We start from the raw sequence: 13199 nt of genomic DNA, 5'->3' as shown, positions 1-13199 counted from the left end.
ACAGAATAATTTCCCTCTTGAGTTTCACTAACCACGTACAGGAGAAATGTGAAAAGATATCTACAGCAGGCCCTAGGCAAGAACCGAAGTTTTCTTAAAGTGTTGCTCTCCCTGTGGGAAAGACTATATTCCAGATTATGTTTATTTAAATCCTCACAATCGTAGGATTGAGAAGGGAACATTTGAAGAGACAGACCCAGCTCAAATTTATACAGCCGGGGAGAAATGGAGTCAGCGCTCGACATACACTCTTCAAGTCTCTCTTCATACGTATCATGACTTTGGGAGATGAATTGTTTCTCTATGTGCACCTTGCTGACGTTAGCAAGTTGTGTCATAATTTTTAAATTGAAGGAATTATTTTACTTGGAAATCTAATTGCAGTGAAAGTACTCCTTGAAAACATGCTGCAGTAATAGATATATATGTATATTTTATTTGTATGTTTAAACAATATTCCATTTCAGTAAGCATCACTATATGAAGAGTCATTCATTATAAATGTTTTCTAGGTCCTTGTGGATAGCAGATAATAACAATGATTTATATTTATCCAGTACTTTTCTACTTTCTGAAATATTCTTGTTGGATATTCATAACAATCAAGTGAAATAAGCAGAATTGGTTTTGCCATCATTTTGTGGCTTTTACAGTTAGCCATGGCCAAAACCAGAGTAGCATGCCAGATATTAGAATCCAAGTTTTCTGATGTTGAATTTTGTGTTCTTCTGAGTTTCTCAAGTCAGCAGATGCTGCTTAACGACCCTTAGAGGAACACGCTGTATCTCCATGCTCGCTGCTACCCCGGTGCCAAGGCCTGGAACGTCTTAAGGGCAAGGTAATGCAACCCAAGGTGATGGTGGACCCTGGAAATATAGTTAATATCAGAAATATTTATTACTCGCTCTTCAATTTATGGAAGAAGGTGCTATTCAAAACATAAAATAAAGTTTTAGAAAGGATTTTGTGAAAAATTACATCAAGCATTCAGGCACTGTACAGGGCTACTTAATGATAGTAGGATTCTAGCTCCCATCTAAGGGGTCCTAGTCTATGTGTAATCATATCTGGTAGATTAGTTAAGAGGGCTTGTCAGAAGCTTCTTTGTGTGAAGACAACTGAACCTTCTCATTGAAAAACTGGGATTATGCGCAATGCATTTGATTTAGTAAGAAAGTTTTGGTGCTTGATTCTGGGGATGGAATGGGAGGAATAGCAGGGTGGCTCTGAACACTGCCCGGTGCCCTCAATTGGTTTGACTCCTCTCCTCAGTCCCAGTAAACGAATGTGTGTGTCCAAGGTTGCTGCCTCCCTTGTAGGTCAGTTTTGCAAACTAGGAAAAGGCACCTCCTTTGGGCAGTTCTTCATTTGGACACAAATTGTACACTCTTCTGCAGTAACTCATGATGTTCTCTTCTGCAGTAACCCATGCATGTCCTCTTCTGCAGTAACCCATGCATGTCCTCTTCTGCAGTAACCCATGATGTCCTCTTCTGCAGTAACCCATGATGCCCAACATCGTAACAAAAATTAATTTTATTTAAACTATAAAATATCGACCCTGTCAGCAGCAGAGTGAGGGCCCTTGAATGGAATTGAGCATAAGGGGAGAGTGGCATTGTTGCCTCCTTTTAAACAGAAAGCTGTGTTACTTTCAAAACTTAAGAAGCTGCAATGACTCAATAGGGGTAGAGACAGTGGTGCCCAGTAGATAAGGCCAAATGCAACAGATGCACAGTGGCAAATTGTGGGTGTCCAGCAGACACACTGGTGCCAATGGGCCTGTGGAAAATGGCAAGAACACAGAAGAACTGGTAATGTCCCATAGCTGCCACCATGCTAAGGTGGTTGTACTGGTTGCTGAGTAAGGCAGTGGTGCTGGAGGTCTTGTCTTAACAAGGTGGTGAGGGTGGGGAGGACACATTAGTGAAATCTGGCATTTTACTATTATTGTCTGCCCATCATGCCCCCAAATCTCTTAGGAAGCCTGAAGTAACTCAGTTTACACAAATAAAATATGAGATACACTACTTAATGCAGCTCCTATTTAATATTTTGTTTGAGGTGATACATTAAGATTTTAGGGGTAAAATGTGACCTGGCATGATTCCTGGAAGGAATATAATGTATTTTTATTTTCTGGAAAAGAAAATGATAGGCTTTTATACTTTTGTACAGCCACACCCACATAGTCCTACATTTAATTGACAAGGTAAGAAAGAATGATCTTCCACAAACCCAGGAATAATGTCAATGACAGTGAGCCGCCTGAAGAGGTGCAAATAGACAAGGAGGTGACTGGGGAGAGTCATTGCATAAGTGATGTACTAATAATGGATTTTAATATTTAACTGGATGATCAAATTCAATAAATAGGAAAATGACTTTTTTTGGGAGATGAGAAAATCACTTGGAAAAGTCCTTTTGTTATTTGATTGAGTAATTAATTTTGAGAGAGTAGAATGCCTCAGTACAAAGGCATCATCGGCTTTTTGTGTGGAAGAGTCAGGATAACAAGAAATTATAGTCCAGATGCAGCTGTGTTTGCGCGTGGGCTGGCTTGGTGAGGTACACGCAGGAAACAGCTGTATTCAGCCTCACCACTCTCCTGTATTCAGCCTCACCACTCATTGAGTATCTTCCCTCCCAGCTCAAATCCTCCATCATTTTTTTTCAGTACTCTTATACAATAAAAATATTTCTGTTGCTTTCAGTCAGCAAATTCAAGCATTTCTTACCTTTCATTAAGTTTATTTATTTATTTATTTGATTGATTGATTTTAAGAGAGACATAGAGGAAGCGGAAGAAAGAGAGAGGGAGGAGGGAGAGAGAGAACAACATTCATTAGTTGTGCACTCATTGATCACTTCCTGCATGTGCCCTGACCAGGGATGGAACCCACAACCTTGGTGTTTCAGGATGAAGCTCCAACCAACTGAGCTAATCGGCCAGGGCCTAAAGCATTTCTTAAAAGTATATACAACACTCTTCTCAAGAAAAGCTTTGCTATGTTTATTACATACAACACGAGTGGTACGTTAAATGGGCAGGATCGGAAGTTGTGAGAAATGATCCCTTCATTTGCTGACTTTGTCCCCCGTCTGAAGGCATATGCATTGGATTAGGGGAGGCTTCCTGATGGATACCGTCTCTAGTTCTTAATTATTAATGGTCATCCTGTTCCAAAATTTACACTATTAATAGAGAGAGCCACCAATACATTTGCTTTACATAATTAGAGCTTGCAAAGCGAGATAATAAGGGTCAGTAATTAAGAAAATTGGGACTTGTTCCTTGGAGAAGAGCTTTTATCCTACTTTTTGAAACATGTTAATTCCACTCCCACTCTCCTCCACTTCAAAGGCTTGAGTCATTGCAATGATATTCTCAGATTTGCCTGCTGCTCTCTCTGCAAGCTCAGCCCTGCTCTACTGCTGTACCACAGGGAGTCACTAGAGACCAGCTCGAATTCCTCCCGCCTTGAGACAGGTCATATTAAAGGCTTTCTAGGTATTTGTTAAGAGGCCAGTTCTTAGTTTCCTTTCCAAAATTATTTTATCGCTGTCAGTATAGTAACATGCGTCTTCAGGATGGCAGACAATCAGGTGACTCCCTAAGGGTGGGTGACTAATTAGGGTAAAAGCCACACTCCTTCACTCCCTAACACCTTATATGTTAAATTCAGGAGGGACCTCTTAGAGATAATTCTCCATAAACATTTAAAGAAATCAGAGATGTTTGTGGTGATGTGTGATATATATATATCCACAGAATGTGGTTATCAGAATAGAAGCTTACACTTAAAGACTGACTACTATATATGCCAAGTGTACAAAAAGTCACCTATCCAGCCTCCATCGTTCCTGAGAAAGTACTTTTTTTTTTTAAATCTCTGATTTGATAGAAAAGAAAACAGAAATTTAGCAAGATTAAGTGAATTGCCTATAATCTCATTTCTAAAACATTCTGGCTTTTTAATAACCCATAACTTTCTATTACAACAGCTACCCAAAGAGCACAATACATGCAAATTACTTTCCTCAGTACTTGACAGAATGGTAAGCAAGTCATCATTTATTTAACAAATATTTAATTTATAATCGAATATTCCACTTCACTTCAAAAAGGATGAAGAGGCTAGAAAGCAGATAGAGTCAACTCAATGGACTATTAAAGAGAAGAGAAAACTAAGCACAGGGAAAGTGAAAGCGAACGAGGTGAATCAGCAGAGAAAGTTACGATAGAGTGTGTACGAAAGCGATATTGCAAGCGTGGACCCAAAGGCTTACATAATAAGGGAAGTCCTCCTTGCTGTAGTCAAGAGCACAGAAATGCACATTTGCTGCATTTCACCCATGTTCTTTAATTTGTTCTTTTACTTCATCATCAGCTAGCTGGTCAAACAACACTTGTGTATAAAATTGAGGCTGATACTTAATTGGGTGTACTTAATAATCTCCATCTTTGTTAGTTAGTTTTAAATTTATGGAACCTATCTTCTTATCAATATCATAAACACTTTCAAATTTTAACATTGAACTCATTTTTTATAGACTATGTAGAAATATCCAAATAATTCCAGAAAGACAGAGATACACAAATTCACCCAGTTAGTGTTGCTGGCCAAAGGCAAATTGTTGGTTGATAGGAAATGACATAAAAAGACAGGTGGGAGCAGCCACTTGACTGAAGGCCAAAATAAAAGAAAGGATTAATTTAGCATATGAGAAGTACTTAAAGAATGTCACTGACTAGTGCTAAATAGTGTTCAAAAGAATAAGTTGCATAAAAGTTGAATCAAAGATTCCTACACAGAGATTCATGTCATAGAATCCTCCCCGCACAGATACTTGAGGTGGGTTACAGATATTTCGAACAGATCATAGCAAAGAGAGAAAAAAAGTGTTTATAGGTTTTATGATGTTATGAAATTGGGGAAAAATACATTTTCCAGGACATTTCCTGATTCTGAGGGTGATTCTTTTCTTAGTTTTATTGTGAAATAATGAACATACATCGCTATATACATTTAAGGTATAGAGCATGAATGTTTGATTTGCAGATATTGTGAACTGATTGCTACAGTAGATTTGGTTAACAGCTATCAACTCATATAGATGCAATACAAAGAAAAAAGAAACATTTCTCCTTGTGATGAGAACTCTTAGGATCTACTCTCTGAACAACTTCCTGTATATCATACAGCAGTGTTCCATATCATCATGTTGTAGACTACATCTCTAGTACTTATTATTTATTATTCTGGTACATCATATCCTCATACCTTTTTTATTTTGTCACAGGGATGTTGTACCTTTCAACCCCATTCTCCCATTTCAATTATCATCTACCTTCCTCTCCTCTGGCAGCCACCAATCTGAGATTTTTTTTTTCCTAAGAGAAAATTCTATGTGATATCAATAGTTAAATTCTCTCCCTTTAAGGATCAAGAGGTTGTCATTTGGGAAAAAAAAATCTTCAATGGGTGTAATTACTTCTTGGTTCTCCACAATCTCTTGTATGAAGCGCAGAAATTCATCAGATGACAAGATTGACCTCTAAGGCCATCCAGGATTCTGGAAACAAGTTTGTATTAGATACAGATTCTTTGTAGTCAAGCATGGTTCAAGAGAAAAATCACACACAAGAGGACGGGATGGTGCCAGTCAAGGAAAGAAGGGAATGGGACTTCAGTTTCAATTATGGTTACATCCAGGTTACTGTGAAGGGACTTTCAATGTCACTTTGTTTCTGAAGTAAGGAAACCCACAATAAGAGAGTCCATTTTATCATTTTTACTCCCTTGAGGGCCTTCATATTTTTCTATTATAGTATAATGATGCGTTTCAATTTTTATTTTTTTTTTGGAACAGAAAAAAGAAGAATTTTGGTTGTTTAGAAAACTTTAATTCTCTTTTTATCCAGGTTTAGCAAACTCAGCAAAGAATTTGTGCTAAGTCTTAGTCTAAAGCCATGTGAACTTCAAGGGATATTAAACCTGTTTCTGATTTAGTTATACATTACTCATTGAAATATTATTTGCTAGATAAATGCTGGATGTCCGGAAACCTTATGAACCATTTTATAATCTTTTTTTATTTGATCCAGGAAGTTGATTTTCATGGGTAGTAAATAAAGTTTATATCTAGAATGATGAAACCATGAAGTCTATCAATATGGTTATTATAGTTTATACCACCAATCTTTCCAAACAGCTTTGGTGTGGCTAACAGTAAAAGCATTTAAATAAAGGTAGAAATTGAGGTAAAAAAAGATGTAAAGGAAAGAACAAAATAATTATATGGGGAGAATTGTGAAAGACATTAAATTTGTTCTGAGCTTCCTGACCACCATTGCAGGAGACAAATCCCATGGTTTTGCCTGGAAGCTAGTCTGACACTTCGCTCTACCTTCATCTGGACACTGCACTTAATTGCCAAAATAAATAAAAGCTTGAGCTTTCTTGCAAAGTACTACCTAACAAAAATAGCTTCATCCTTGTCTTTTAAAATCATGGGATACAATACAATTATTGGTTGTTTTCTTTCTTTTTTTTTTTTAAAGATTTTATTTATTTATTTATTTATCTTTTACAGAGTCAGAGAGAGGGATAGATAGAGACAGACAGGAACACAGAGAGATGAGAAGCATCAATCATCAGTTTTTCGTTCTGACATCTTAGTTGTTCATTGATTGCTTTCTCATATGTGCCTTGACCGTGGGCTTTCAGCAGACCGAGTAACCCCTTGCTCAAGCCAGCGACTTGGGTCCAAGCTGGTGAGCTTTTGCTCAAACCAGATGAGCCCATGCTCAAGCTGGTGAGCTCGGGGTCTCGAACCTGGGTCCTCCACATCCCAGTCCAATGCTCTATTCACTGAGCCACCGCCTGGTCAGGCATTGGTTGTTTTCTTTCTACCATAAACAATAAAATGTGAACTAAGTAATGTTTTAATTGTATGAACATTTCATTGAATATCTACTTTATTTTATTTGGATACCTATTTCTTTTAAAATGTGCTATAATGTAATTTAAAAATTAAAAGAAACTTTTATGTTGTTGTTTTTTATTTTAGATTTTATTTATTCAATTTTCAGAGAGGAGGGGGGAGGAAGGGGAAGAGCAGGAAGCATCAACTCCCATATGTGCCTTGACCAGGCAAGCCCAGGGTATCGAACGGCGACCTCAGTGTTCCAGGTCGACGCTTTATCTCACTGCGCCACCACAGGTCAGGTGAAACTTTTATGTTTTAATGTTGCTAATTACAAGTTTTAAGTTACTAATTAAAATGGAATAAACCCCTATTATTAAAAGTCAAAAATAGTCACCCCAATTAATTCAATTAATAAAAAACAGTCCTTTGTCTATTGGCCATCTGTATGTCCTTTTTGGAGAAGCATCTATTCAGTTCCTTTGCATTTTTTTGTGTGTGACAGAGACAGAGAGAGGGACAAACTGGAAAGGAGAGAAATGAAAAGCATCAGTTCTTTGTTGCAGCACCTTAGTTTCCCATTGATTGCTTTCTCATATGTGCCTTGATGTGGGGAAGGGGAGCTACAGCAGACCGAGTGACCCCTTGCTCAAGCCAGCAACCTTGGGCTCAAGCTGGAGAGCCTTGCTCAAACTAGATGAGCCTGTGCTCAAGTTGGCGACCTCAGGGTTTCAAACCTGGGTCCTTTGAATCCCAGTCCAATGCTCTATCACCACCTGGTCAGGCTTTTTGCTCATTTTTAAATTGGATTGCTTGTCTTACTGGTGTTGAGTTTTATAAGTTCTTTATAAAGTTTGGTTATTAAGCCCTTTTTGGATATATGAGCAAATATGTTCTCCCATTCAGTGAGTTGTCTTCTCATTTTGTTGATGGAGTCTTTTGATGTGCAAATGCTTTTTAGTTTGATGTAGCCCCATTTTTTCTTTGTTTCACTTGCCTGAGGAACTATAGTGGCAAAAATATTGAAACAAGAGATAGACATATGAACAAATGCTCATTACTAATCATCGGAGAGATGAAAATTAAAAACCACAATGAGATACCTGCCAGAATGGCTATGATCAACAAATCAGCAAACAACAGATGCTGGAAAAGGTGTGGAGAAAAAGAAATCCTCATGCACTGCTGGTGGAAATGTAGACTTGTATACCCACTGTGGAAAACAATATGGAGTTTCTTCAGAAAATTAAAAATAGATCTACTGTTTGACCCAGATATCCTACTCCTGAGAATATATCCCTAGAACACCTAAACACTAATTCAAAGGAATATATGCACCCCCATGTTCGCTGCAATGTTATTTACAATAGCCAAGATCTGGAAACAGCCCAAGTGTCCATCAGTGGATGAGTGAATAATAATAAAAAAAAAGCTATGGTACATTAACACATGAAATACTATGTGGCCATAAAAAAAGAAGGAAATCTTACCATTTGCAGCAACATGGAAAGACCTGGAGATTATTATGCTATAAATTCATGAGGACTGCCTATTTTTATTTTTAATGTTTTGTTCACTGATAAGTCTAGATGGAGAAGGGCCCAAATGAATAATTTAAAAACGTTATCAGTTCAATATTGTCCTCATAGTATACATATTTGACATTATTGAAATAGACTGATTTGATGAATAAAAATCCCTAGACTTTCAGGAGCAGTGAATTTCTGGCACATATGACACTACTTCCCCTTCCACATGGCAGACTTCACAAAAAGTCTTTCAGTGCTAATCAATCACAACTTTCTTTCCTGTTGACCTTAGGCACAGCTACATAGTCCTGGTTAAAACAGTGTTCCAGACAAACATACCAATTACCAATTAAAAAGAGTTTGTCCTCATTTGTCATTTGGTTCTAGAAGGTAGACACACACTACAGGGTCATCTTACCACTAATTGTGGAAGTTTACATTTATCAACACATTCTTGTCATCATTAATTCATGAATACATTCACTAAATTTTTATTGAGTACATATTTGATTTTATTACTCACCTAATCATTCAGGATACAAATGTCAATAGGACATGTGTATTACTTTCAAAGTTAAGGGGATAGAAGACATAGAAATATTTTTATTTATACATTTATTTATGCTTTGAAAAATATTAATTTAGTACCAACCATAAGTCAAGTACTGTTCTATGTTCAGGGATACTGCCATGTTGTAATGCAAATTAATAATTATACTATTTTATAAATACAGTAATAGGTACAAGGTGTCATAGGCACACATGGTGGATAGTCTTGGGTACTCTCGTCTGTGCCTTAAACAGAGGGCTCAAGCCAAGCCAGTGACCCCTTGCTCAAGCCAGCAACCTTGGGCTTCAAGTCTGTGACCCTGTGCTCAAGCCGACGAGCCTATGCTCAAGCCGATGACCTTGGAGTTTCAACATGGGGACCTCAGAGTTCTGGGTTGATGCTCTATAAACTGCATCATCACTAGTTATGACTTACTTATTATTTTCAATTTTACATTTTTATTTCACCACCAGGCATTATTACCTGTTACTATGCTAATAGCTGTACTTATTTTCACCCTATGCAGTGAATATTATGAGATGAGTTGATTTTCTTCTTTGCAGGCTGGAGGAAGACAATAAGAAAGGATAATCTTATTTGTCTTTTCAAGGATAGAGAGAAGAGCCTATTTGCTACTATAATTATTCTCTGCCACTTGCATGATTGCTGCCAAAGAAATTTTCGGTAACTGACACTATTTTGTTTTAAAGTTCAAGCAAACCAGGAGCATTTATAGTATTCCTTGGAATATTTCTGGGCAAATGGAATATCTGTTCCTGAAAAGTCTGAGCTTTATCCCTTCTCAGCTAGTCCACCCCTATGTTTGCAGGCCTGGGGCAAGACTTCAAATATACATTCACTTACCATAAATATTTAAAAGTTATTATGTATATACTCCAGTACTTCTTTGACAAATAGAGCTTCATAACTTGAAAGACCAGGTTAGAATTCTTGGATTCCTTGGTGTTGTGGTGGCCAGCTCTCCGGTCCCAACCCCCAGCTCTAGCTGGTGCTGCAGGGCCTTGTGATACAATCTATCCTTACTTTATTTTTTTTATTTATTTATTTATTTATTTATTTATTTATTTATTTATTTATTTATTTATTTTTACAGAGACAGAGAGTCAGAGAGAGGGATAGATAGGGACAGACAGACAGGAATAAAGAGAGATGAGAAGCATCAATCATAAGTTTTTCTTTGCAACACCTTAGTTGTTCATTGATTGCTTTCTCATATGTGCCTTGACGGGGCAGGGGGGGGGCTACAGCAGACCATGTAACCCCTTGCTCAAGCCACTGACCTTGGGTCCAAGCTGGTGAGCTTTGCTCAAACCAGATGAGTCTGCGCTCAAGCTGGCGACCTCGGGGTCTCAAATCTGAGTCCTCAGCATCCTAGTCCTACGCTCTATCCACTACACCATCACTTGGTTAGGCTATTCTTACTTTAAACTAAACAGGACATAAACTGGTTTTGGCCACCCCTTGGTCTTTGGTTTTCACACATCTGTGACAGTCTTCCTTTAGGAGGATGACCTAGGAAGAATCCCACCCAGGCCCTAGAAGAGAGTTGGGGTCATTTGGCTAGGGAATTCTGGGTTTCTGGGTAACTAGGATGTGGCCAAGGAATAGGAACAAAGGCTCTGAAAGTGGTATGCTCTATTTCTGGGTAGAATCCTTGGCTCGGGGGGCGAGGGTGGCTGGAGAAGAATGAGTGGAGCCCTTTCAGGTGCGGGGTCCAGGGCATGGGCCAAATTATCACTGGCCAATATTAATTCTGCTTCTCAGTTTTGCACGGCCATGATGGAAGCAAGGTAGCTCCGGCCAATCTCACTGTAGGAACTGGCAGGTGAAGGCCAAGGAAAGTATAGCTCAGGGGTCCCCAAACTTTTTATACAGGGGGCCAATTCTCTGTCCCTCAGACCGTTGGCCAGACTATAAAAAAAAACTATGAACAAATCCCTATGCACACTGCACATATCTATTTTACTTTATTATTATTTTTTTGTTTTCTTTTATTTAAGACTTTATTTATTCATTTTAGAGGGGAGAGAAGGAGGAGAGAGAGAGAGAGAGAGGAGAGGGGAGGAGCAGGAAGCATCAACTCCCATATGTGCCTTGACCAGGTAATCCCAGGGTTTTGAACCAGCAACCTCAGCATTCTAGGTTGATGCTTTATCCACTGCACCACCACAGGTCAGGCACCACATATCTTATTTTAAAGTAATAAAACAAAACAGGAACAAATACAATATTTAAAATAAAGAACAAGTAAATTTAAATCAACAAACTGACCAGTATTTCAATGGGAACTATGGGCCTGCTTTTGGCTAATGAGATGGTCACTGCTAGCCGTAACAAGTGATATGACGCACTTCCGGAGCCGTGATGCGTGCGTCCTGTGTCACCGGAGGTAGTATAGTACTGTACATGAGCGACGCTGCGCTTTGCTGACCACCAATGAAAGAGGTGCCCCTTCCGGAAATGCGGTGGGGGCCGGATTAATGGACTCAGGGGGCCGCATGCAGCCCACGGGCCATAGTTTGGGGATCCCTGGTATAGCTAATACTTTTCTTACAAATATTTATGATTAACAAAATTTATCTTGCTATAAGATTATCACTCATCAAACTGTAATATTGAGATTATTGCTTGAATTATTCTGTCATTTGCTCTTCCTAGCTTCCCAATAATTGTTGTTTAATATTCTCTATTCTTTTGGAATATAAACTTGGTTTGCTGAATAAGTCTATAGATTTCATGATATACAAGAAGACAATCTTTTTCCATTTTATTAAGTTTCAAGTTATATTTTTCACTATGGAAAAAGACATGTAAGTATAATTAGAGAAAGATCTATTAGAGGTTCTTTTTGATATAGTGTTTCTTGAGAAATATTACCATGATGTCTAAAAAATAAAAGTTTATTTCCCCAATTTAATAATCATTTATCTTATTACTAGAGGAGAATAAAATTAAGTTCCTGTGAGCTAAATTTCAAATATACTTTGAGGCAAAAATAACATTATTATTATTATTATTATTATTATTTTTGGTCAAGAAGTGACTTGAAGATAGTTTAAAAAAACAAATTTAAAAATATTTGCTTATGCAGTGAAGGCTTTTTGAGAGTTATTTTTAAAGGCTGGAGAATTAAGCACCTGTCATTTTCGCCAGCTGGTGTAGATGTTAAAAATTACTGTCACTCTTTCCCCTGCTCCTCTATTTTGCACCTGCTGCTACTTGAGTTATGGGCATTTCACACATGGTAATTTAATAAGGTTAGGTCCCATGACAGTGGGACTAGGTGTTTTCCCACTGGGAGTTTAAGCAGTTTTATAAGGTCTTGAGGGAAAAGTGTTAAATATGAAGCTTGTTAAAAATTTAGTACCTTGCAGATATCACATTTTCCTAAATGAAAATGTTAAAGGAATGGAAAAAAAAGTAAAATTTAACCATATATCCCCCCCTCCCCAATGAGACTTCTGTGATGGGACTATTTATATTAGTCAACTTCTCTACATGGTGACATTTGTACTTAAAAATATTTTATTGCTTTATGTAACAGCCAAATATAAATATGTATTGAACCTGCCCTGGTTAGCATGGCTGTCATGAACTGCATGTGGCTATTTAAATTAATTAAAATGAGATACAATTAAAATCCAGTTTCACAGTCACACTAGCCACATTTCAGGTGCTCAGTGGCCACATGTGGATAGTGGTTCCCAAATAGGACAATGTAGATGCAGATTTACATTTTTACTGCAAGCTCTGTTGGACAGAGCTGTGTGAAATTTCCAGTTCCTGGTCTTAGGCAGACTTCATCTTAAAGATCTGGAGGCATGGTGAAGTTTCCTTCCGAGTGATTGCAGTGTCCCAACATCATCTTGGCTATAAAAGCATAAGTCAAAGTTCAAGCTATTGGCTACTGGAATCTGAGTGATGTTTGCTAAAGATAGAAGGAGCATGTTGACACGAAGTGCCTAACATCAAGAAAAAGTTGTTTAAGTTTCCAAAAATGTCTAGGCAGGCAGGTGCTTTTCAGAGATTTTAGAATCCCATATAATACAGATATATTTTTAGAGAGTGGGAGAATTATTCATCTCTTGTAATACCTAACTATTAACTTGCAAATTCTGCCTTTGTTCTAAAGAAAAGCGGTGAATGATAGCAGTAGGATATGATAAAGT

This window comes from Saccopteryx bilineata, chromosome 5 (assembly GCF_036850765.1).
Source record: "Saccopteryx bilineata isolate mSacBil1 chromosome 5, mSacBil1_pri_phased_curated, whole genome shotgun sequence".
NCBI classification, from domain to species: domain Eukaryota; kingdom Metazoa; phylum Chordata; class Mammalia; order Chiroptera; family Emballonuridae; genus Saccopteryx; species Saccopteryx bilineata.
The sequence above is the reverse complement of the archived record's forward strand: the minus strand, read 5'-3'. Positions refer to the sequence as shown.